We start from the raw sequence: 21,301 nt of genomic DNA, 5'->3' as shown, positions 1-21,301 counted from the left end.
AGGCCATAATAGACGACATCACCAAACAGCTCCATAGTCACATACACAGCAAAGGAGAGATGTTGTTTACACCTAGTGATGTCAGTGGTATTGAGTGACATCACAGCACAGTGCTAAGGCTCCTGGGCCTGGACACAGCAGCGGCTGCAATATCTCAACGGAGAATACGTTTATATATATGTGTGTGTGTGCGCGTATATATATATATATATATATATATATATATATATATATATATATTTCTCCGCCGAAATCACTTTTAAACCCATTTCCACCTTTTTTTCCCTTCTCTTCCTCTTACTTTTTTTTCACGTTTTTTTACGTTTTTCTCCTTTTCGCCTCTTTTCTGGGCGTATTATTCTTCTTTTTCTTCTTTTTTTTCGTCTAATGCATACCCCATCAGTGCAGCAATGCTTATTCAATACCGCCAGCAGATGGAGACACTGGGGGATAATTTTCTAAGGATTTATACTGATTTTTCCTGTCTGAATTTGTCGCACAGAAAGTTGCAGGCCAAATATGTGTGACATTTCTGCGACTTTAGCTTCTAGAGCATTTTTACAACATTATACATAGGTGCTGAATACATAAAAAGCGACTGTTCAGCGACAGACAAGTCGCATCGGCTGAAAGTAGGCCAGAATGTCAGTCCATGTTGGAGCAGGTTTAGATACAGTCTAAAGCATAGATCTCAAAGTCTGTGCACAGAATTTAGCAAGGGCCTCGCACCTTCTGATGCATCAGGTAGGTGCACAATAGCATAGCCTAACCCTCTGTACTTTGGTCTATATTGATGCGGGACATAGACAGCCAGCTGATGACCAATCCATTAGTGCAATGGATGGCTGGAAGCATTTGTCTTTGCCTTTGCAATACCACAGAAGCAATGCATGGTCAATGTACAGCAATGACACACCTGTGTGAACAGCCAGGAGACCCCCCCCCCCCCATGTTATGTTACATAGTTACATAGTTAGTACGGTCGAAAAAAGACATATGTCCATCAAGTTCAACCAGGGAATTAAGGGGTAGGGGTGTGGCGCGATATTGGGGAAGGGATGAGATTTTATATTTCTTCATAAGCATTAATCTTATTTTGTCAATTAGGAACATTCAGCACCCACCCGCTATCAAGGCAGCTGCCTATCATGTCATGCCCTACCTGCACAGGTGTGCTGGCTACTCAAATGATCCAATTAAGGAGGCCATTTAGTCAGCAGCAGCAGAAGTCCTGTGCCTGGACGCTCCAACAGCGGCCAGACACAAGCAGAAGCAGAAGCAGCAGCAGCACCACCTCTTGTTTTTTGGCTGCAGCAGCAGCAAGGCCCACAGGGCTGGCTAGCTGGCTAGCCAGCAAGCAGGTAGCAATGAAAGTAGGAATCTTTCTTTTTAACCCTGTAAGGGGGTGGTGCACTGTACCCGAAGATACTGCCATATCGGGTCAATGCATAGGGCGACGGAAGCAAGCTTCGAAATCGGCCCCCGTTCTCAAAAATCCATTTAATATATGGTCCCCAGATAGGGGACGTATCAGATATTAAACTGATAAGAACAGATACTACACTTGATCTTAGCCAAAAGGCCGAGAAGCGATAACCGTGAAAGGGGCGGGCCCAACAAGGTCCCCTTCATGGGCACTATCACTGCTTGCTGTCAGGGAGGCTGCCAGACAATTTTCCATGCACACTCTGGGCTGGGGGGCAGTCAACCACCAGTACACACAGCAGAACCTAAACCCATACCATTATTGCTAAGCAGCAAGACAGGGGCCCATTGCACTCCCACGGGGCCTTTTTAAATGCAATCCATAACCCGGATTTGCCAGGAACCCTTCTTACTCCTCCTACTTGCATGTGACACTGGGCTTAGGATCTGCATAGGAAACACACACACAAGCACACACCTACCTTTGTTGCCTGCAGATGCCTCCTTGGCTGTCCCCAAACGGTATCAAACCAACACCCACGGGAAGCTGTAAGCATAGAGGACATGCCTGCACCCCATTGGACTTACCTGTGTGGGTTAAACCCGGGTTATTTGACAACCTATGGCGGTGATGGTTCTGCTCAGGCAGAGCAGTGCTGATGCTCCTCATAAAGCTGTCGCTGCTGTGAAGGTTCTAGGTGACATCACAAATCCCTATGGTTACATACACAACAAAGCTGGGTTGTTGTTGTTTACACTCTGCAAGGCCTGTGGAAGTGAGTGACATCATAGCACTGTAGTTCTGAGGGTTCTAGATGGATGCAACAATCTCCTGTTGCTTCTATGAAGGCCATAATAGACGACATCACCAAACAGCTCCATAGTCACATACACAGCAAAGGAGAGATGTTGTTTACACCTAGTGATGTCAGTGGTATTGAGTGACATCACAGCACAGTGCTAAGGCTCCTGGGCCTGGACACAGCAGCGGCTGCAATATCTCAACGGAGAATACGTTTATATATATGTGTGTGTGTGCGCGTATATATATATATATATATATATATATATATATATATATATATATATTTCTCCGCCGAAATCACTTTTAAACCCATTTCCACCTTTTTTTCCCTTCTCTTCCTCTTACTTTTTTTTCACGTTTTTTTACGTTTTTCTCCTTTTCGCCTCTTTTCTGGGCGTATTATTCTTCTTTTTCTTCTTTTTTTTCGTCTAATGCATACCCCATCAGTGCAGCAATGCTTATTCAATACCGCCAGCAGATGGAGACACTGGGGGATAATTTTCTAAGGATTTATACTGATTTTTCCTGTCTGAATTTGTCGCACAGAAAGTTGCAGGCCAAATATGTGTGACATTTCTGCGACTTTAGCTTCTAGAGCATTTTTACAACATTATACATAGGTGCTGAATACATAAAAAGCGACTGTTCAGCGACAGACAAGTCGCATCGGCTGAAAGTAGGCCAGAATGTCAGTCCATGTTGGAGCAGGTTTAGATACAGTCTAAAGCATAGATCTCAAAGTCTGTGCACAGAATTTAGCAAGGGCCTCGCACCTTCTGATGCATCAGGTAGGTGCACAATAGCATAGCCTAACCCTCTGTACTTTGGTCTATATTGATGCGGGACATAGACAGCCAGCTGATGACCAATCCATTAGTGCAATGGATGGCTGGAAGCATTTGTCTTTGCCTTTGCAATACCACAGAAGCAATGCATGGTCAATGTACAGCAATGACACACCTGTGTGAACAGCCAGGAGACCCCCCCCCCCCCCATGTTATGTTACATAGTTACATAGTTAGTACGGTCGAAAAAAGACATATGTCCATCAAGTTCAACCAGGGAATTAAGGGGTAGGGGTGTGGCGCGATATTGGGGAAGGGATGAGATTTTATATTTCTTCATAAGCATTAATCTTATTTTGTCAATTAGGAACATTCAGCACCCACCCGCTATCAAGGCAGCTGCCTATCATGTCATGCCCTACCTGCACAGGTGTGCTGGCTACTCAAATGATCCAATTAAGGAGGCCATTTAGTCAGCAGCAGCAGAAGTCCTGTGCCTGGACGCTCCAACAGCGGCCAGACACAAGCAGAAGCAGAAGCAGCAGCAGCACCACCTTTTGTTTTTTGGCTGCAGCAGCAGCAGCAGCAAGGCCCACAGGGCTGGCTAGCTGGCTAGCCAGCAAGCAGGTAGCAATGAAAGTAGGAATCTTTCTTTTTAACCCTGTAAGGGGGTGGTGCACTGTACCCGAAGATACTGCCATATCGGGTCAATGCATAGGGCGACGGAAGCAAGCTTCGAAATCGGCCCCCGTTCTCAAAAATCCATTTAATATATGGTCCCCAGATAGGGGACGTATCAGATATTAAACTGATAAGAACAGATACTACACTTGATCTTAGCCAAAAGGCCGAGAAGCGATAACCGTGAAAGGGGCGGGCCCAACAAGGTCCCCTTCATGGGCACTATCACTGCTTGCTGTCAGGGAGGCTGCCAGACAATTTTCCATGCACACTCTGGGCTGGGGGGCAGTCAACCACCAGTACACACAGCAGAACCTAAACCCATACCATTATTGCTAAGCAGCAAGACAGGGGCCCATTGCACTCCCACGGGGCCTTTTTAAATGCAATCCATAACCCGGATTTGCCAGGAACCCTTCTTACTCCTCCTACTTGCATGTGACACTGGGCTTAGGATCTGCATAGGAAACACACACACAAGCACACACCTACCTTTGTTGCCTGCAGATGCCTCCTTGGCTGTCCCCAAACGGTATCAAACCAACACCCACGGGAAGCTGTAAGCATAGAGGACATGCCTGCACCCCATTGGACTTACCTGTGTGGGTTAAACCCGGGTTATTTGACAACCTATGGCGGTGATGGTTCTGCTCAGGCAGAGCAGTGCTGATGCTCCTCATAAAGCTGTCGCTGCTGTGAAGGTTCTAGGTGACATCACAAATCCCTATGGTTACATACACAACAAAGCTGGGTTGTTGTTGTTTACACTCTGCAAGGCCTGTGGAAGTGAGTGACATCATAGCACTGTAGTTCTGAGGGTTCTAGATGGATGCAACAATCTCCTGTTGCTTCTATGAAGGCCATAATAGACGACATCACCAAACAGCTCCATAGTCACATACACAGCAAAGGAGAGATGTTGTTTACACCTAGTGATGTCAGTGGTATTGAGTGACATCACAGCACAGTGCTAAGGCTCCTGGGCCTGGACACAGCAGCGGCTGCAATATCTCAACGGAGAATACGTTTATATATATGTGTGTGTGTGCGCGTATATATATATATATATATATATATATATATATATATATATATATATATTTCTCTGCCGAAATCACTTTTAAACCCATTTCCACCTTTTTTTCCCTTCTCTTCCTCTTACTTTTTTTTCACGTTTTTTTACGTTTTTCTCCTTTTTGCCTCTTTTCTGGGCGTATTATTCTTCTTTTTCTTCTTTTTTTTCGTCTAATGCATACCCCATCAGTGCAGCAATGCTTATTCAATACCGCCAGCAGATGGAGACACTGGGGGATAATTTTCTAAGGATTTATACTGATTTTTCCTGTCTGAATTTGTCGCACAGAAAGTTGCAGGCCAAATATGTGTGACATTTCTGCGACTTTAGCTTCTAGAGCATTTTTACAACATTATACATAGGTGCTGAATACATAAAAAGCGACTGTTCAGCGACAGACAAGTCGCATCGGCTGAAAGTAGGCCAGAATGTCAGTCCATGTTGGAGCAGGTTTAGATACAGTCTAAAGCATAGATCTCAAAGTCTGTGCACAGAATTTAGCAAGGGCCTCGCACCTTCTGATGCATCAGGTAGGTGCACAATAGCATAGCCTAACCCTCTGTACTTTGGTCTATATTGATGCGGGACATAGACAGCCAGCTGATGACCAATCCATTAGTGCAATGGATGGCTGGAAGCATTTGTCTTTGCCTTTGCAATACCACAGAAGCAATGCATGGTCAATGTACAGCAATGACACACCTGTGTGAACAGCCAGGAGACCCCCCCCCCCCCCATGTTATGTTACATAGTTACATAGTTAGTACGGTCGAAAAAAGACATATGTCCATCAAGTTCAACCAGGGAATTAAGGGGTAGGGGTGTGGCGCGATATTGGGGAAGGGATGAGATTTTATATTTCTTCATAAGCATTAATCTTATTTTGTCAATTAGGAACATTCAGCACCCACCCGCTATCAAGGCAGCTGCCTATCATGTCATGCCCTACCTGCACAGGTGTGCTGGCTACTCAAATGATCCAATTAAGGAGGCCATTTAGTCAGCAGCAGCAGAAGTCCTGTGCCTGGACGCTCCAACAGCGGCCAGACACAAGCAGAAGCAGAAGCAGCAGCAGCACCACCTTTTGTTTTTTGGCTGCAGCAGCAGCAGCAGCAAGGCCCACAGGGCTGGCTAGCTGGCTAGCCAGCAAGCAGGTAGCAATGAAAGTAGGAATCTTTCTTTTTAACCCTGTAAGGGGGTGGTGCACTGTACCCGAAGATACTGCCATATCGGGTCAATGCATAGGGCGACGGAAGCAAGCTTCGAAATCGGCCCCCGTTCTCAAAAATCCATTTAATATATGGTCCCCAGATAGGGGACGTATCAGATATTAAACTGATAAGAACAGATACTACACTTGATCTTAGCCAAAAGGCCGAGAAGCGATAACCGTGAAAGGGGCGGGCCCAACAAGGTCCCCTTCATGGGCACTATCACTGCTTGCTGTCAGGGAGGCTGCCAGACAATTTTCCATGCACACTCTGGGCTGGGGGGCAGTCAACCACCAGTACACACAGCAGAACCTAAACCCATACCATTATTGCTAAGCAGCAAGACAGGGGCCCATTGCACTCCCACGGGGCCTTTTTAAATGCAATCCATAACCCGGATTTGCCAGGAACCCTTCTTACTCCTCCTACTTGCATGTGACACTGGGCTTAGGATCTGCATAGGAAACACACACACAAGCACACATCTACCTTTGTTGCCTGCAGATGCCTCCTTGGCTGTCCCCAAACGGTATCAAACCAACACCCACGGGAAGCTGTAAGCATAGAGGACATGCCTGCACCCCATTGGACTTACCTGTGTGGGTTAAACCCGGGTTATTTGACAACCTATGGCGGTGATGGTTCTGCTCAGGCAGAGCAGTGCTGATGCTCCTCATAAAGCTGTCGCTGCTGTGAAGGTTCTAGGTGACATCACAAATCCCTATGGTTACATACACAACAAAGCTGGGTTGTTGTTGTTTACACTCTGCAAGGCCTGTGGAAGTGAGTGACATCATAGCACTGTAGTTCTGAGGGTTCTAGATGGATGCAACAATCTCCTGTTGCTTCTATGAAGGCCATAATAGACGACATCACCAAACAGCTCCATAGTCACATACACAGCAAAGGAGAGATGTTGTTTACACCTAGTGATGTCAGTGGTATTGAGTGACATCACAGCACAGTGCTAAGGCTCCTGGGCCTGGACACAGCAGCGGCTGCAATATCTCAACGGAGAATACGTTTATATATATGTGTGTGTGTGCGCGTATATATATATATATATATATATATATATATATATATATATATATTTCTCCGCCGAAATCACTTTTAAACCCATTTCCACCTTTTTTTCCCTTCTCTTCCTCTTACTTTTTTTTCACGTTTTTTTACGTTTTTCTCCTTTTCGCCTCTTTTCTGGGCGTATTATTCTTCTTTTTCTTCTTTTTTTTCGTCTAATGCATACCCCATCAGTGCAGCAATGCTTATTCAATACCGCCAGCAGATGGAGACACTTGGGGATAATTTTCTAAGGATTTATACTGATTTTTCCTGTCTGAATTTGTCGCACAGAAAGTTGCAGGCCAAATATGTGTGACATTTCTGCGACTTTAGCTTCTAGAGCATTTTTACAACATTATACATAGGTGCTGAATACATAAAAAGCGACTATTCAGCGACAGACAAGTCGCATCGGCTGAAAGTAGGCCAGAATGTCAGTCCATGTTGGAGCAGGTTTAGATACAGTCTAAAGCATAGATCTCAAAGTCTGTGCACAGAATTTAGCAAGGGCCTCGCACCTTCTGATGCATCAGGTAGGTGCACAATAGCATAGCCTAACCCTCTGTACTTTGGTCTATATTGATGCGGGACATAGACAGCCAGCTGATGACCAATCCATTAGTGCAATGGATGGCTGGAAGCATTTGTCTTTGCCTTTGCAATACCACAGAAGCAATGCATGGTCAATGTACAGCAATGACACACCTGTGTGAACAGCCAGGAGACCCCCCCCCCCATGTTATGTTACATAGTTACATAGTTAGTACGGTCGAAAAAAGACATATGTCCATCAAGTTCAACCAGGGAATTAAGGGGTAGGGGTGTGGCGCGATATTGGGGAAGGGATGAGATTTTATATTTCTTCATAAGCATTAATCTTATTTTGTCAATTAGGAACATTCAGCACCCACCCGCTATCAAGGCAGCTGCCTATCATGTCATGCCCTACCTGCACAGGTGTGCTGGCTACTCAAATGATCCAATTAAGGAGGCCATTTAGTCAGCAGCAGCAGAAGTCCTGTGCCTGGACGCTCCAACAGCGGCCAGACACAAGCAGAAGCAGAAGCAGCAGCAGCACCACCTTTTGTTTTTTGGCTGCAGCAGCAGCAGCAGCAAGGCCCACAGGGCTGGCTAGCTGGCTAGCCAGCAAGCAGGTAGCAATGAAAGTAGGAATCTTTCTTTTTAACCCTGTAAGGGGGTGGTGCACTGTACCCGAAGATACTGCCATATCGGGTCAATGCATAGGGCGACGGAAGCAAGCTTCGAAATCGGCCCCCGTTCTCAAAAATCCATTTAATATATGGTCCCCAGATAGGGGACGTATCAGATATTAAACTGATAAGAACAGATACTACACTTGATCTTAGCCAAAAGGCCGAGAAGCGATAACCGTGAAAGGGGCGGGCCCAACAAGGTCCCCTTCATGGGCACTATCACTGCTTGCTGTCAGGGAGGCTGCCAGACAATTTTCCATGCACACTCTGGGCTGGGGGGCAGTCAACCACCAGTACACACAGCAGAACCTAAACCCATACCATTATTGCTAAGCAGCAAGACAGGGGCCCATTGCACTCCCACGGGGCCTTTTTAAATGCAATCCATAACCCAGATTTGCCAGGAACCCTTCTTACTCCTCCTACTTGCATGTGACACTGGGCTTAGGATCTGCATAGGAAACACACACACAAGCACACACCTACCTTTGTTGCCTGCAGATGCCTCCTTGGCTGTCCCCAAACGGTATCAAACCAACACCCACGGGAAGCTGTAAGCATAGAGGACATGCCTGCACCCCATTGGACTTACCTGTGTGGGTTAAACCCGGGTTATTTGACAACCTATGGCGGTGATGGTTCTGCTCAGGCAGAGCAGTGCTGATGCTCCTCATAAAGCTGTCGCTGCTGTGAAGGTTCTAGGTGACATCACAAATCCCTATGGTTACATACACAACAAAGCTGGGTTGTTGTTGTTTACACTCTGCAAGGCCTGTGGAAGTGAGTGACATCATAGCACTGTAGTTCTGAGGGTTCTAGATGGATGCAACAATCTCCTGTTGCTTCTATGAAGGCCATAATAGACGACATCACCAAACAGCTCCATAGTCACATACACAGCAAAGGAGAGATGTTGTTTACACCTAGTGATGTCAGTGGTATTGAGTGACATCACAGCACAGTGCTAAGGCTCCTGGGCCTGGACACAGCAGCGGCTGCAATATCTCAACGGAGAATACGTTTATATATATGTGTGTGTGTGCGCGTATATATATATATATATATATATATATATATATATATATATATATATATATATTTCTCCGCCGAAATCACTTTTAAACCCATTTCCACCTTTTTTTCCCTTCTCTTCCTCTTACTTTTTTTTCACGTTTTTTTACGTTTTTCTCCTTTTCGCCTCTTTTCTGGGCGTATTATTCTTCTTTTTCTTCTTTTTTTTCGTCTAATGCATACCCCATCAGTGCAGCAATGCTTATTCAATACCGCCAGCAGATGGAGACACTGGGGGATAATTTTCTAAGGATTTATACTGATTTTTCCTGTCTGAATTTGTCGCACAGAAAGTTGCAGGCCAAATATGTGTGACATTTCTGCGACTTTAGCTTCTAGAGCATTTTTACAACATTATACATAGGTGCTGAATACATAAAAAGCGACTGTTCAGCGACAGACAAGTCGCATCGGCTGAAAGTAGGCCAGAATGTCAGTCCATGTTGGAGCAGGTTTAGATACAGTCTAAAGCATAGATCTCAAAGTCTGTGCACAGAATTTAGCAAGGGCCTCGCACCTTCTGATGCATCAGGTAGGTGCACAATAGCATAGCCTAACCCTCTGTACTTTGGTCTATATTGATGCGGGACATAGACAGCCAGCTGATGACCAATCCATTAGTGCAATGGATGGCTGGAAGCATTTGTCTTTGCCTTTGCAATACCACAGAAGCAATGCATGGTCAATGTACAGCAATGACACACCTGTGTGAACAGCCAGGAGACCCCCCCCCCCCATGTTATGTTACATAGTTACATAGTTAGTACGGTCGAAAAAAGACATATGTCCATCAAGTTCAACCAGGGAATTAAGGGGTAGGGGTGTGGCGCGATATTGGGGAAGGGATGAGATTTTATATTTCTTCATAAGCATTAATCTTATTTTGTCAATTAGGAACATTCAGCACCCACCCGCTATCAAGGCAGCTGCCTATCATGTCATGCCCTACCTGCACAGGTGTGCTGGCTACTCAAATGATCCAATTAAGGAGGCCATTTAGTCAGCAGCAGCAGAAGTCCTGTGCCTGGACGCTCCAACAGCGGCCAGACACAAGCAGAAGCAGAAGCAGCAGCAGCACCACCTTTTGTTTTTTGGCTGCAGCAGCAGCAGCAGCAGCAAGGCCCACAGGGCTGGCTAGCTGGCTAGCCAGCAAGCAGGTAGCAATGAAAGTAGGAATCTTTCTTTTTAACCCTGTAAGGGGGTGGTGCACTGTACCCGAAGATACTGCCATATCGGGTCAATGCATAGGGCGACGGAAGCAAGCTTCGAAATCGGCCCCCGTTCTCAAAAATCCATTTAATATATGGTCCCCAGATAGGGGACGTATCAGATATTAAACTGATAAGAACAGATACTACACTTGATCTTAGCCAAAAGGCCGAGAAGCGATAACCGTGAAAGGGGCGGGCCCAACAAGGTCCCCTTCATGGGCACTATCACTGCTTGCTGTCAGGGAGGCTGCCAGACAATTTTCCATGCACACTCTGGGCTGGGGGGCAGTCAACCACCAGTACACACAGCAGAACCTAAACCCATACCATTATTGCTAAGCAGCAAGACAGGGGCCCATTGCACTCCCACGGGGCCTTTTTAAATGCAATCCATAACCCGGATTTGCCAGGAACCCTTCTTACTCCTCCTACTTGCATGTGACACTGGGCTTAGGATCTGCATAGGAAACACACACACAAGCACACACCTACCTTTGTTGCCTGCAGATGCCTCCTTGGCTGTCCCCAAACGGTATCAAACCAACACCCACGGGAAGCTGTAAGCATAGAGGACATGCCTGCACCCCATTGGACTTACCTGTGTGGGTTAAACCCGGGTTATTTGACAACCTATGGCGGTGATGGTTCTGCTCAGGCAGAGCAGTGCTGATGCTCCTCATAAAGCTGTCGCTGCTGTGAAGGTTCTAGGTGACATCACAAATCCCTATGGTTACATACACAACAAAGCTGGGTTGTTGTTGTTTACACTCTGCAAGGCCTGTGGAAGTGAGTGACATCATAGCACTGTAGTTCTGAGGGTTCTAGATGGATGCAACAATCTCCTGTTGCTTCTATGAAGGCCATAATAGACGACATCACCAAACAGCTCCATAGTCACATACACAGCAAAGGAGAGATGTTGTTTACACCTAGTGATGTCAGTGGTATTGAGTGACATCACAGCACAGTGCTAAGGCTCCTGGGCCTGGACACAGCAGCGGCTGCAATATCTCAACGGAGAATACGTTTATATATATGTGTGTGTGTGCGCGTATATATATATATATATATATATATATATATATATATATATATATATATTTCTCCGCCGAAATCACTTTTAAACCCATTTCCACCTTTTTTTCCATTCTCTTCCTCTTACTTTTTTTTCACGTTTTTTTACGTTTTTCTCCTTTTCGCCTCTTTTCTGGGCGTATTATTCTTCTTTTTCTTCTTTTTTTTCGTCTAATGCATACCCCATCAGTGCAGCAATGCTTATTCAATACCGCCAGCAGATGGAGACACTGGGGGATAATTTTCTAAGGATTTATACTGATTTTTCCTGTCTGAATTTGTCGCACAGAAAGTTGCAGGCCAAATATGTGTGACATTTCTGCGACTTTAGCTTCTAGAGCATTTTTACAACATTATACATAGGTGCTGAATACATAAAAAGCGACTGTTCAGCGACAGACAAGTCGCATCGGCTGAAAGTAGGCCAGAATGTCAGTCCATGTTGGAGCAGGTTTAGATACAGTCTAAAGCATAGATCTCAAAGTCTGTGCACAGAATTTAGCAAGGGCCTCGCACCTTCTGATGCATCAGGTAGGTGCACAATAGCATAGCCTAACCCTCTGTACTTTGGTCTATATTGATGCGGGACATAGACAGCCAGCTGATGACCAATCCATTAGTGCAATGGATGGCTGGAAGCATTTGTCTTTGCCTTTGCAATACCACAGAAGCAATGCATGGTCAATGTACAGCAATGACACACCTGTGTGAACAGCCAGGAGACCCCCCCCCCCCCCATGTTATGTTACATAGTTACATAGTTAGTACGGTCGAAAAAAGACATATGTCCATCAAGTTCAACCAGGGAATTAAGGGGTAGGGGTGTGGCGCGATATTGGGGAAGGGATGAGATTTTATATTTCTTCATAAGCATTAATCTTATTTTGTCAATTAGGAACATTCAGCACCCACCCGCTATCAAGGCAGCTGCCTATCATGTCATGCCCTACCTGCACAGGTGTGCTGGCTACTCAAATGATCCAATTAAGGAGGCCATTTAGTCAGCAGCAGCAGAAGTCCTGTGCCTGGACGCTCCAACAGCGGCCAGACACAAGCAGAAGCAGAAGCAGCAGCAGCACCACCTTTTGTTTTTTGGCTGCAGCAGCAGCAGCAGCAAGGCCCACAGGGCTGGCTAGCTGGCTAGCCAGCAAGCAGGTAGCAATGAAAGTAGGAATCTTTCTTTTTAACCCTGTAAGGGGGTGGTGCACTGTACCCGAAGATACTGCCATATCGGGTCAATGCATAGGGCGACGGAAGCAAGCTTCGAAATCGGCCCCCGTTCTCAAAAATCCATTTAATATATGGTCCCCAGATAGGGGACGTATCAGATATTAAACTGATAAGAACAGATACTACACTTGATCTTAGCCAAAAGGCCGAGAAGCGATAACCGTGAAAGGGGCGGGCCCAACAAGGTCCCCTTCATGGGCACTATCACTGCTTGCTGTCAGGGAGGCTGCCAGACAATTTTCCATGCACACTCTGGGCTGGGGGGCAGTCAACCACCAGTACACACAGCAGAACCTAAACCCATACCATTATTGCTAAGCAGCAAGACAGGGGCCCATTGCACTCCCACGGGGCCTTTTTAAATGCAATCCATAACCCGGATTTGCCAGGAACCCTTCTTACTCCTCCTACTTGCATGTGACACTGGGCTTAGGATCTGCATAGGAAACACACACACAAGCACACACCTACCTTTGTTGCCTGCAGATGCCTCCTTGGCTGTCCCCAAACGGTATCAAACCAACACCCACGGGAAGCTGTAAGCATAGAGGACATGCCTGCACCCCATTGGACTTACCTGTGTGGGTTAAACCCGGGTTATTTGACAACCTATGGCGGTGATGGTTCTGCTCAGGCAGAGCAGTGCTGATGCTCCTCATAAAGCTGTCGCTGCTGTGAAGGTTCTAGGTGACATCACAAATCCCTATGGTTACATACACAACAAAGCTGGGTTGTTGTTGTTTACACTCTGCAAGGCCTGTGGAAGTGAGTGACATCATAGCACTGTAGTTCTGAGGGTTCTAGATGGATGCAACAATCTCCTGTTGCTTCTATGAAGGCCATAATAGACGACATCACCAAACAGCTCCATAGTCACATACACAGCAAAGGAGAGATGTTGTTTACACCTAGTGATGTCAGTGGTATTGAGTGACATCACAGCACAGTGCTAAGGCTCCTGGGCCTGGACACAGCAGCGGCTGCAATATCTCAACGGAGAATACGTTTATATATATGTGTGTGTGTGCGCGTATATATATATATATATATATATATATATATATATATATATATATATATATTTCTCCGCCGAAATCACTTTTAAACCCATTTCCACCTTTTTTTCCCTTCTCTTCCTCTTACTTTTTTTTCACGTTTTTTTACGTTTTTCTCCTTTTCGCCTCTTTTCTGGGCGTATTATTCTTCTTTTTCTTCTTTTTTTTCGTCTAATGCATACCCCATCAGTGCAGCAATGCTTATTCAATACCGCCAGCAGATGGAGACACTGGGGGATAATTTTCTAAGGATTTATACTGATTTTTCCTGTCTGAATTTGTCGCACAGAAAGTTGCAGGCCAAATATGTGTGACATTTCTGCGACTTTAGCTTCTAGAGCATTTTTACAACATTATACATAGGTGCTGAATACATAAAAAGCGACTGTTCAGCGACAGACAAGTCGCATCGGCTGAAAGTAGGCCAGAATGTCAGTCCATGTTGGAGCAGGTTTAGATACAGTCTAAAGCATAGATCTCAAAGTCTGTGCACAGAATTTAGCAAGGGCCTCGCACCTTCTGATGCATCAGGTAGGTGCACAATAGCATAGCCTAACCCTCTGTACTTTGGTCTATATTGATGCGGGACATAGACAGCCAGCTGATGACCAATCCATTAGTGCAATGGATGGCTGGAAGCATTTGTCTTTGCCTTTGCAATACCACAGAAGCAATGCATGGTCAATGTACAGCAATGACACACCTGTGTGAACAGCCAGGAGACCCCCCCCCCCCATGTTATGTTACATAGTTACATAGTTAGTACGGTCGAAAAAAGACATATGTCCATCAAGTTCAACCAGGGAATTAAGGGGTAGGGGTGTGGCGCGATATTGGGGAAGGGATGAGATTTTATATTTCTTCATAAGCATTAATCTTATTTTGTCAATTAGGAACATTCAGCACCCACCCGCTATCAAGGCAGCTGCCTATCATGTCATGCCCTACCTGCACAGGTGTGCTGGCTACTCAAATGATCCAATTAAGGAGGCCATTTAGTCAGCAGCAGCAGAAGTCCTGTGCCTGGACGCTCCAACAGCGGCCAGACACAAGCAGAAGCAGAAGCAGCAGCAGCACCACCTTTTGTTTTTTGGCTGCAGCAGCAGCAGCAGCAGCAAGGCCCACAGGGCTGGCTAGCTGGCTAGCCAGCAAGCAGGTAGCAATGAAAGTAGGAATCTTTCTTTTTAACCCTGTAAGGGGGTGGTGCACTGTACCCGAAGATACTGCCATATCGGGTCAATGCATAGGGCGACGGAAGCAAGCTTCGAAATCGGCCCCCGTTCTCAAAAATCCATTTAATATATGGTCCCCAGATAGGGGACGTATCAGATATTAAACTGATAAGAACAGATACTACACTTGATCTTAGCCAAAAGGCCGAGAAGCGATAACCGTGAAAGGGGCGGGCCCAACAAGGTCCCCTTCATGGGCACTATCACTGCTTGCTGTCAGGGAGGCTGCCAGACAATTTTCCATGCACACTCTGGGCTGGGGGGCAGTCAACCACCAGTACACACAGCAGAACCTAAACCCATACCATTATTGCTAAGCAGCAAGACAGGGGCCCATTGCACTCCCACGGGGCCTTTTTAAATGCAATCCATAACCCGGATTTGCCAGGAACCCTTCTTACTCCTCCTACTTGCATGTGACACTGGGCTTAGGATCTGCATAGGAAACACACACACAAGCACACACCTACCTTTGTTGCCTGCAGATGCCTCCTTGGCTGTCCCCAAACGGTATCAAACCAACACCCACGGGAAGCTGTAAGCATAGAGGACATGCCTGCACCCCATTGGACTTACCTGTGTGGGTTAAACCCGGGTTATTTGACAACCTATGGCGGTGATGGTTCTGCTCAGGCAGAGCAGTGCTGATGCTCCTCATAAAGCTGTCGCTGCTGTGAAGGTTCTAGGTGACATCACAAATCCCTATGGTTACATACACAACAAAGCTGGGTTGTTGTTGTTTACACTCTGCAAGGCCTGTGGAAGTGAGTGACATCATAGCACTGTAGTTCTGAGGGTTCTAGATGGATGCAACAATCTCCTGTTGCTTCTATGAAGGCCATAATAGACGACATCACCAAACAGCTCCATAGTCACATACACAGCAAAGGAGAGATGTTGTTTACACCTAGTGATGTCAGTGGTATTGAGTGACATCACAGCACAGTGCTAAGGCTCCTGGGCCTGGACACAGCAGCGGCTGCAATATCTCAACGGAGAATACGTTTATATATATGTGTGTGTGTGCGCGTATATATATATATATATATATATATATATATATATATATATATATATTTCTCCGCCGAAATCACTTTTAAACCCATTTCCACCTTTTTTTCCATTCTCTTCCTCTTACTTTTTTTTCACGTTTTTTTACGTTTTTCTCCTTTTCGCCTCTTTTCTGGGCGTATTATTCTTCTTTTTCTTCTTTTTTTTCGTCTAATGCATACCCCATCAGTGCAGCAATGCTTATTCAATACCGCCAGCAGATGGAGACACTGGGGGATAATTTTCTAAGGATTTATACTGATTTTTCCTGTCTGAATTTGTCGCACAGAAAGTTGCAGGCCAAATATGTGTGACATTTCTGCGACTTTAGCTTCTAGAGCATTTTTACAACATTATACATAGGTGCTGAATACATAAAAAGCGACTGTTCAGCGACAGACAAGTCGCATCGGCTGAAAGTAGGCCAGAATGTCAGTCCATGTTGGAGCAGGTTTAGATACAGTCTAAAGCATAGATCTCAAAGTCTGTGCACAGAATTTAGCAAGGGCCTCGCACCTTCTGATGCATCAGGTAGGTGCACAATAGCATAGCCTAACCCTCTGTACTTTGGTCTATATTGATGCGGGACATAGACAGCCAGCTGATGACCAATCCATTAGTGCAATGGATGGCTGGAAGCATTTGTCTTTGCCTTTGCAATACCACAGAAGCAATGCATGGTCAATGTACAGCAATGACACACCTGTGTGAACAGCCAGGAGACCCCCCCCCCCCCCATGTTATGTTACATAGTTACATAGTTAGTACGGTCGAAAAAAGACATATGTCCATCAAGTTCAACCAGGGAATTAAGGGGTAGGGGTGTGGCGCGATATTGGGGAAGGGATGAGATTTTATATTTCTTCATAAGCATTAATCTTATTTTGTCAATTAGGAACATTCAGCACCCACCCGCTATCAAGGCAGCTGCCTATCATGTCATGCCCTACCTGCACAGGTGTGCTGGCTACTCAAATGATCCAATTAAGGAGGCCATTTAGTCAGCAGCAGCAGAAGTCCTGTGCCTGGACGCTCCAACAGCGGCCAGACACAAGCAGAAGCAGAAGCAGCAGCAGCACCACCTTTTGTTTTTTGGCTGCAGCAGCAGCAGCAGCAAGGCCCACAGGGCTGGCTAGCTGGCTAGCCAGCAAGCAGGTAGCAATGAAAGTAGGAATCTTTCTTTTTAACCCTGTAAGGGGGTGGTGCACTGTACCCGAAGATACTGCCATATCGGGTCAATGCATAGGGCGACGGAAGCAAGCTTCGAAATCGGCCCCCGTTCTCAAAAATCCATTTAATATATGGTCCCCAGATAGGGGACGTATCAGATATTAAACTGATAAGAACAGATACTACACTTGATCTTAGCCAAAAGGCCGAGAAGCGATAACCGTGAAAGGGGCGGGCCCAACAAGGTCCCCTTCATGGGCACTATCACTGCTTGCTGTCAGGGAGGCTGCCAGACAATTTTCCATGCACACTCTGGGCTGGGGGGCAGTCAACCACCAGTACACACAGCAGAACCTAAACCCATACCATTATTGCTAAGCAGCAAGACAGGGGCCCATTGCACTCCCACGGGGCCTTTTTAAATGCAATCCATAACCCGGATTTGCCAGGAACCCTTCTTACTCCTCCTACTTGCATGTGACACTGGGCTTAGGATCTGCATAGGAAACACACACACAAGCACACACCTACCTTTGTTGCCTGCAGATGCCTCCTTGGCTGTCCCCAAACGGTATCAAACCAACACCCACGGGAAGCTGTAAGCATAGAGGACATGCCTGCACCCCATTGGACTTACCTGTGTGGGTTAAACCCGGGTTATTTGACAACCTATGGCGGTGATGGTTCTGCTCAGGCAGAGCAGTGCTGATGCTCCTCATAAAGCTGTCGCTGCTGTGAAGGTTCTAGGTGACATCACAAATCCCTATGGTTACATACACAACAAAGCTGGGTTGTTGTTGTTTACACTCTGCAAGGCCTGTGGAAGTGAGTGACATCATAGCACTGTAGTTCTGAGGGTTCTAGATGGATGCAACAATCTCCTGTTGCTTCTATGAAGGCCATAATAGACGACATCACCAAACAGCTCCATAGTCACATACACAGCAAAGGAGAGATGTTGTTTACACCTAGTGATGTCAGTGGTATTGAGTGACATCACAGCACAGTGCTAAGGCTCCTGGGCCTGGACACAGCAGCGGCTGCAATATCTCAACGGAGAATACGTTTATATATATGTGTGTGTGTGCGCGTATATATATATATATATATATATATATATATATATATATATATATATTTCTCCGCCGAAATCACTTTTAAACCCATTTCCACCTTTTTTTCCCTTCTCTTCCTCTTACTTTTTTTTCACGTTTTTTTACGTTTTTCTCCTTTTCGCCTCTTTTCTGGGCGTATTATTCTTCTTTTTCTTCTTTTTTTTCGTCTAATGCATACCCCATCAGTGCAGCAATGCTTATTCAATACCGCCAGCAGATGGAGACACTGGGGGATAATTTTCTAAGGATTTATACTGATTTTTCCTGTCTGAATTTGTCGCACAGAAAGTTGCAGGCCAAATATGTGTGACATTTCTGCGACTTTAGCTTCTAGAGCATTTTTACAACATTATACATAGGTGCTGAATACATAAAAAGCGACTGTTCAGCGACAGACAAGTCGCATCGGCTGAAAGTAGGCCAGAATGTCAGTCCATGTTGGAGCAGGTTTAGATACAGTCTAAAGCATAGATCTCAAAGTCTGTGCACAGAATTTAGCAAGGGCCTCGCACCTTCTGATGCATCAGGTAGGTGCACAATAGCATAGCTGTTACGCCGAGCGCTCCGGGTCCCCGCTCCTCCCCGGAGCGCTCGCTTCACTCTCCCCGCGGCAGCGCTCCGGTCACGTCCTCTGACCCGGGGCGCTGCGATTCCGCTGCCAGCCGGGATGCGATTCGCGATGCGGGTAGCGCCCGCTCGCGATGCGCACCCCGGCTCCCCTACCTGACTCGCTCTCCGTCTGTTCTGTCCCGGCGCGCGCGGCCCCGCTCCCTAGGGCGCGCGCGCGCCGGGTCTCTGCGATTTAAAGGGCCACTGCGCCGCTGATTGGCGCAGTGGTTCCAATCAGTGTGTTCACCTGTGCACTTCCCTATATCACCTCACTTCCCCTGCACTCCCTTGCCGGATCTTGTTGCCTTAGTGCCAGTGAAAGCGTTCCTTGTGTGTTCCTTGCCTGTGTTTCCAGACCTTCTGCCGTTGCCCCTGACTACGATCCTTGCTGCCTGCCCCGACCTTCTGCTACGTCCGACCTTGCTTTTGCCTACTCCCTTGTACCGCGCCTATCTTCAGCAGCCAGAGAGGTGAGCCGTTGCTAGTGGATACGACCTGGTCACTACCGCCGCAGCAAGACCATCCCGCTTTGCGGCGGGCTCTGGTGAAAACCAGTAGTGGCTTAGAACCGGTCCACTAGCACGGTCCACGCCAATCCCTCTCTGGCACAGAGGATCCACTACCTGCCAGCCGGCATCGTGACAGTAGATCCGGCCATGGATCCCGCTGAAGTTCCTCTGCCAGTTGTCGCTGACCTCACCACGGTGGTCGCCCAGCAGTCACAACAGATAGCGCAACAAGGCCAACAGCTGTCTCAACTGACCGTTATGCTACAACAGTTACTACCACAGCTTCAGCAGTCATCTCCTCCGCCAGCTCCTGCACCTCCTCCGCAGCGAGTGGCCGCTCCTGGGATACGCTTATCCTTGCCGGATAAATTTGATGGGGACTCTAAGTTTTGCCGTGGCTTTCTTTCCCAATGTTCCCTGCATCTGGAGATGATGTCGGACCTGTTTCCCACCGAAAGGTCTAAGGTGGCTTTCGTAGTCTGCCTTCTGTCCGGAAAAGCCCTGTCATGGGCCACACCGCTCTGGGACCGCAATGACCCCGTCACTGCCTCTGTACACTCCTTCTTCTCGGAAATCCGAAGTGTCTTTGAGGAACCTGCCCGAGCCTCTTCTGCTGAGACTGCCCTGTTGAACCTGGTCCAGGGTAATTCTTCCGTTGGCGAGTATGCCGTACAATTCCGTACTCTTGCTTCAGAATTGTCCTGGAATAATGAGGCCCTCTGCGCGACCTTCAAAAAAGGCCTATCCAGCAACATTAAAGATGTTCTGGCCGCACGAGAAATTCCTGCTAATCTACATGAACTTATTCACCTAGCCACTCGCATTGACATGCGTTTTTCCGAAAGGCGTCAGGAACTCCGCCAAGATATGGACTCTGTTCGCACGAGGCGTTTCTTCTCCTCGGCTCCTCTCTCCTCTGGTCCCCTGCAATCTGTTCCTGTGCCTCCCGCCGTGGAGGCTATGCAGGTCGACCGGTCTCGCCTGACACCTCAAGAGAGGACACGACGCCGTATGGAGAACCTCTGCCTGTACTGTGCTAGTACCGAACACTTCCTGAGAGATTGTCCTATCCGTCCTCCCCGCCTGGAAAGACGTACGCTGACTCCGCACAAAGATGAGACAGTCCTTGATGTCTACTCTGCTTCTCCACGTCTTACTGTGCCTGTGCGGATGTCTGCCTCTGCCTTCTCCTTCTCTACAGTGGCCTTCTTGGACTCTGGATCTGCAGGAAATTTTATTTTGGCCTCTCTCGTCAACAGGTTCAACATCCCGGTGACCAGTCTCGCCAGACCCCTCTACATCAATTGTGTAAATAATGAAAGATTGGACTGTACCATACGTTTCCGCACGGAGCCCCTTCTTATGAGCATCGGATCTCATCATGAGAGGATTGAACTTTTGGTCCTCCCCAATTGCACCTCGGAAATTCTCCTTGGTCTTCCCTGGCTTCAACTTCATTCCCCTACCCTGGATTGGTCCACTGGGGAGATCAAGAGTTGGGGGTCCTCTTGTTCCAAGAACTGTCTAAAACCGGTTCCCAGTAACCCTTGCCGTAACTCTGTGGTTCCTCCAGTAACCGGTCTCCCTAAGGCCTATATGGACTTCGCGGATGTTTTCTGCAAAAAACAAGCTGAGACTCTACCTCCTCACAGGCCTTATGATTGGCCTATCGACCTCCTCCCGGGCACTACTCCACCCCGGGGCAGAATTTATC

At 46.9% G+C, this 21,301-nt stretch overlaps 8 non-coding genes across 8 annotated transcripts; all 8 read right to left on the bottom strand.

Moving 5' to 3' along the window:
• Positions 1-1,403: 1,403 nt before the first annotated feature.
• On the bottom strand, positions 1,404-1,594 carry LOC130350855 (U2 spliceosomal RNA). The gene has a single exon (XR_008887662.1). It is a non-coding gene; the product is annotated as a U2 spliceosomal RNA (small nuclear RNA).
• A 2,090-nt stretch (positions 1,595-3,684) lies between these two features.
• LOC130350916 (U2 spliceosomal RNA) lies at positions 3,685-3,875 on the bottom strand. The gene has a single exon (XR_008887716.1). It is a non-coding gene; the product is annotated as a U2 spliceosomal RNA (small nuclear RNA).
• A 2,092-nt stretch (positions 3,876-5,967) lies between these two features.
• On the bottom strand, positions 5,968-6,158 carry LOC130350915 (U2 spliceosomal RNA). The gene has a single exon (XR_008887715.1). It is a non-coding gene; the product is annotated as a U2 spliceosomal RNA (small nuclear RNA).
• A 2,085-nt stretch (positions 6,159-8,243) lies between these two features.
• LOC130350914 (U2 spliceosomal RNA) lies at positions 8,244-8,434 on the bottom strand. Its single transcript, XR_008887714.1, has one exon. It is a non-coding gene; the product is annotated as a U2 spliceosomal RNA (small nuclear RNA).
• Positions 8,435-10,531: 2,097 nt separating this feature from the next.
• LOC130350913 (U2 spliceosomal RNA) lies at positions 10,532-10,722 on the bottom strand. Its single transcript, XR_008887713.1, has one exon. It is a non-coding gene; the product is annotated as a U2 spliceosomal RNA (small nuclear RNA).
• Positions 10,723-12,814: 2,092 nt separating this feature from the next.
• Positions 12,815-13,005, bottom strand: LOC130350912 (U2 spliceosomal RNA). Its single transcript, XR_008887712.1, has one exon. It is a non-coding gene; the product is annotated as a U2 spliceosomal RNA (small nuclear RNA).
• A 2,095-nt stretch (positions 13,006-15,100) lies between these two features.
• Positions 15,101-15,291, bottom strand: LOC130350910 (U2 spliceosomal RNA). The gene has a single exon (XR_008887710.1). It is a non-coding gene; the product is annotated as a U2 spliceosomal RNA (small nuclear RNA).
• A 2,090-nt stretch (positions 15,292-17,381) lies between these two features.
• LOC130350909 (U2 spliceosomal RNA) lies at positions 17,382-17,572 on the bottom strand. The gene has a single exon (XR_008887709.1). It is a non-coding gene; the product is annotated as a U2 spliceosomal RNA (small nuclear RNA).
• Between the last annotated feature and the right edge of the window lie 3,729 nt (positions 17,573-21,301).

This window comes from Hyla sarda, unplaced genomic scaffold, assembly GCF_029499605.1.
Source record: "Hyla sarda isolate aHylSar1 unplaced genomic scaffold, aHylSar1.hap1 scaffold_953, whole genome shotgun sequence".
NCBI lineage: Eukaryota > Metazoa > Chordata > Amphibia > Anura > Hylidae > Hyla > Hyla sarda.
Note: the sequence above shows the minus strand (reverse complement) of the source record. Positions and strands in the feature narration are given on the sequence as shown.